Source organism: Rhincodon typus, chromosome 3 (genome assembly GCF_021869965.1).
Source record: "Rhincodon typus isolate 14 chromosome 3, sRhiTyp1.1, whole genome shotgun sequence".
NCBI lineage: Eukaryota > Metazoa > Chordata > Chondrichthyes > Orectolobiformes > Rhincodontidae > Rhincodon > Rhincodon typus.
In genome coordinates this window covers 112,741,901-112,747,121 of record NC_063334.1, presented here as the reverse complement: position 1 = coordinate 112,747,121, position 5,221 = coordinate 112,741,901, and positions in this window count along the sequence as shown.

Sequence of the window (5,221 nt, the reverse complement as noted above, 5' to 3'; positions counted from 1 at the left end):
CCAAGCAGCATCAGAGGAGCAGGAAAGCTGACGTTTTGGGCCTAGACCCATTTTCTGAAGAAGGGTCTAGGCCCGAAACGTCAGCCTTCCTGCTCCTCTGATGCTGCTTGGCCTGCTGTGTTCATCCAGCTCTACACCTTGTTATCTCTGGTCTTCTGTACTGTAAGTTTATATATTTAGTACTAAATTCCTGCTTAAAAAATAAATTCTGCTTCAACCTTAGCTAAACATAATGCATTCAAAACACATTGCATAATCACTTTAAAATGCTGCATACTAATTGATGCTATTTTTATAACTTCAAGCATTGAAAGTCTTAAAGCATTTGTTGTCATGCCATCGAGATTGCCATTTCAATGTAATTTTCTGGTTATCAGAAATAACTCTACACCTCAAGACCAAGGAATTAATCCATTAAGGTGACTAAGAATTTACTTATATTTAGGGCAGTCATGGCTTAACCTGATATGACAGGTTTAGAAACAGGAGCTCATCTGCTATGGGAGGCAACATGCATACTTTATTACAGTTCAAATGATGTGGGTATAATCTTGACAAACAAGTTCATGAATGTCAGGTGGGGCAACATGTCTAAATATCAATATTTGTGTCACATCTCAACCCTCCTAATCACTGTGAAGTATTCTAGCCCTCTGAGATACTTGTAATCCTCCAGTTCTCATCTTCTGGATGCCTGATTCAATCAGTCCATCACTGACATTTATGCTAAATAAAAACTGAAAGAACTGCGGATGGTATAAATCAGACGCAAAAACATAAATTGATTCCTCAGAACTCTGATGAAGGACCACTCAACCTGAAAAGTTAACTCTGATTTCTCTCCATAGATGCTACCAGATCTGTTGAGCTTTTCCAGCAATTTCTATTTTTGCCATTGATATTCACGCCTTCAGCTCCAAAATCTCCCTCCTGAAACCTCAACCCCCTTTTTACCTCTCTTTAACCTTTGATACACTCTTTAAAATATACCACTGTTATCAGACACTCGACAAATTGATGAGGAGTCAGGCATCAGGTCTTTAATTATTTAATGTCATGCATATGCCGGGGAAGCCAGTCTTATCACTGTGAAGTGTGAAATCAACAAACACCACCAAGCTTCATACAAAGCATTACATCATACATATTACATTATCCATTGTTTTCCCATAGTTTTAACAGACATTGTCTGTATTTCTAATAGTGCTGCTCCTATGCTTCTGCCTCCCTTGTACATCTGAGTTTTCCATTTACTTTTATAATTTCACTGAAAATTTAAAGCTTAACTAATTAAAACTAATTCCACGCCTTCACCACTGTAATCAAGCTGTAAGTTACCAGTCCTAACATTCCGCACAGTGTCAAATTTAAGATGTTCTATTATATTAATGGTATCAAATAAAACAAATTGTTATGATGGATATGGAAAAAGGAATTCATTGTTCTTGCGGAGAGCAGGCATGGATATGATGAGCTAGTTGGCCTCTTTCAGTATGATTATGATTCTATGAATCTGTAATAAATACAGGGATGGACTCATGGCTGACTATGACTACCTAAGTAACAGCTAAGGGTTTCTAAACTAGGAATAAAATCCAATTGAAGCACCAAGTGTTAAGTCAAAATTAACGTAAGATTGAACCAAGGCCTAAATCTGAACTGAGCCAATAAATGGGAAATTGGCCAAATATGAGTGTTGATGACATAGTTGCAGTCACTTACTGGAAGTTGCAAGCGAGACTGGTGGTGCAAAGGAGATGAATTATCAATGGACACAGTCATCAGTTTCACAGGGGATCCTTTGATTTTTCTGTCAACAATTTTAATAGTGTTCATTGTCATCAGCATGTTAGGTAAGTTCTCAAAGACATTTCTGTCTTAATGTTAAGGGTGGAATCAGAAATACTGAAAAGAAAAAGTTCATTTCAGCTGTCAATTTCATACCAAACTAAATGAATAAAATATAAAGTGCAGAAATGGGCTTTTTGGTACACAGAGCACTGTGAAAAGCTTGAATACAGTGAGTGTTGGCACACACTATAGGGAAAAAAAGGATTAGGTCTGTTTCTAGGAGTGTGAATGCAAACTGCTTTGGAAGTCAGATGCAGGTGATGCAGGCTATCTCAGAACCATTGATCCAGAAATTGTGGGGCCCCTAGCAGGGATGTTTGTATCATAGACATCCAAGAAGACTGGAGGGTAGTTAATATGGTGCCATTATTCAATAAAGGCTGCAGGAGAGACCTAGGGGTTCAGGTACATAGTTTCTTAAAAGTGGCATTACAAGTAGACAAGGTGGTGAAGAAGATGTTTGGCATGCTTGCCTTCATTGGTCAGAGCACTGAGTTAGGATTTGGGACATCATGTTATGGCTGTACAAAACATTGGTGCGTCCACTTTTGGAGTTCTGCATACAGTTCTGGTTGCACTGCTATAAACTTGAGAAAGTGCAGAAATGATTCACAAGGATGTTACCAAAACTGGAGGGTTTGTATTATAAGGAGAGGTTGGTTAGGGTGGGACTTGTTTCCCTGGAGTGTCAGAGGTTTATAAAATAATGAAAGGCATAGATAAGGTGAATAGCAAAGGTCTTTTTCCTAGGATAGGGAATTACAAAACTAGAGGCCGTAGGTTTAAATTGAGACGGGAAAGATTTAAAAAGGATCTGAGGGGTAACTTTTTCACATAGAGGATGGTGTACATATGGAACAAGCTGCCAGAGGAGGTATTTGAGGCTGGTACAATTACAACATTTAAAAGACATTTGGACGGGTACATGAATTGGAAAACTTTAAGAGGAATATGGGCCAAATGCAGGCAAATGGGACTACTTCAGTTTGGGAAAGCTGGTCAGCATGGACGAGTTAGACAGAAAGGCCTGTTTCCATGATGAATGTCTCTGTGACTCTATGAAACTTGATTGGCATGGATGAGTTGGACCGAAGGGTCTATTTCCGTGCTGAATGACTCTATGACTCTAATAGACCATGACGGATTGACTATTTTGATGCCATTTTCCGTCATGGGCTGCAGACACAGATCCGGCTTGGAGGATGCTGAGGCTATTGCAATCAACCTCATTGCTGCCATCCAGGGTAATGGCAGGCTCCTGCTTTATGAAGTTTCACAAATTTCTTTCACCTTCATCTTGCGACCTGGCATAATGTTTAAGCTTAAGATTGTGTGACCATGGACCTATTGCTTTCTGTCCGCCCCACTTCCTGTCACACCAACTTTCCCTGCTGTGTTTATGTATTCAGTTACCCAGGATTCTTCAGGGATAAGGAGATAAATAACTAACAAGAAATTGTAGATCTCAAGGCTCAATCACAAAAAGGTGAGACAAAAGAATATTAACAAGAAGAAAGTCCAGTAAGTCTCCATGATATACCATTGAGTCCTTATGCTTGAGTTCCTGTGAGAGAGACAAAGAGGTGATCACTTGAAGTCAGATCCAGCAACTATGATGGCTTCTGTATTTGAATAGTTCTTATGTTAATACATAAAGTTGGTGCTTTCTTGTAATGTGGACCAGAAGTACAGCAGATTTTGGGAGAGAGGGAAATTTCTCTTCTTATGATCCCAGCTTACTATAACGCAAGACAGACCCCAATGTAAAATCTGGCTTGATCGATCAGTTTTTTGTTTAAATTTTGATTTTAATGAGTTGGTCTTTCACTGGAACATAAACATACAATGCTTCAGTTTTGAGTTTAGCAATAAAGCTGAAGTTTATTATGCAAAATAAATGAAGATAAAATACAATAAGCCAAACTATTTGCATATATGCATAGATATAAATATTTAGAGACACATGATAATATGCAATCATATTAGTCCCAATAGCATCCCATTACAACACCCTAATACCAGACACAGTTCTCTTCCCTGTTCCATATTGGGTTTGACTAGGCTGTGATTTTAATTCCTGGCCAGAAAATCTGATAGCCTCTTCCTGGAACCTTCATACAACTGAACTTTGACTTTCTCAATTTCAAGTAACCCCTTCAGGGTTTTAACCAAGCAGTTCTGGCCCTGAAGGTTTAAACTAAGCATTTACAATGAGGTAAACTCTTTCTTAACAGTCATAAGCTAAATCCCTTTTTCAGCAACAACTGGTTTACACATCGATCTTCAACTAAGGTTTCTGAAAACTTAAACTAAAAATGTTTTCTTCCAAGGTTTGGATGCATCCCCTCAGCCCAAAAGACAATTCTCCAAAAGAAATATCGGAACTAGCAGCTAGAGTAAGCCATTTGAGCCTGCTCCATCATTCAATATGATCATGGCTGATCCTTTATCTCAATGTCATATTCCTGATTTCTCCCCACATCTCTCTCTTTCTTAAATCTGTTCAGTGATTTTGTCTCCAATGTCTTCTATGGTAGAGAATTCCAAAGTTCACTACCCTTTGAGTGAAGAAAATCTCAGTCCGAAATGGACTGCCTTCTATCCTGAGACTGTCCCTTGTTTCTGGACTCCCTGACCAGGAAAACACCCTCCCTGCATCTAGTCTGTTCTGCCCTCTTAGAATTTTATAAACTTCAATCAAATCCCCACTCATCATTCTAAACTGTAGTGAATACAGGTCTTATGACCCAGTTTCTCCTCGTGGGACAGTCCTATCATCTACAGTATCAGCCGAGTGAACCTCCGATGTACTCCCTCTCTGGCAAGTTTATCCTTTTTCTGTATTGAACCTTGTCACTTGATCATTACCTTAGGCATCAGGATACAAATTCAGTGATATCGCCATGATGCCACATCTCACAATTCTGCCACTAAATCTGCAGCAACAAAGGAAAATCAAAATGATTGCAGCTGAAGTTGGTTGGAAATCACTGGTAGAGGTCCCTTCAAGCTGCTGAATACAGGCTCAGTTGGGAGTTCTTCACAGAGAGTATTGACAGATACTTAAAGTCCAAAATGGCAGGTTGTGTGCTTAAAAAAAAGTTTGACACTGATTAACATCATGAACTAGCCATTCTGCTTACTGCTCATTGTATTGACTGAACAATGACTATGCTCTGCTGGAAATAATTGGGAGCATTGCCCCCATTCCTTTTTCTCATCTGTCATCTCCCATAAGGCATAAACCCTATGGAGTCAAATTTAAATGCTACGACAAATATAATGAAAAAAAACCAGTGAAAATTTTGATAGACTGTGCAGCACAGACAGTATGCACTGAAAATACTTGGTACAATGTGTGATATGGGTG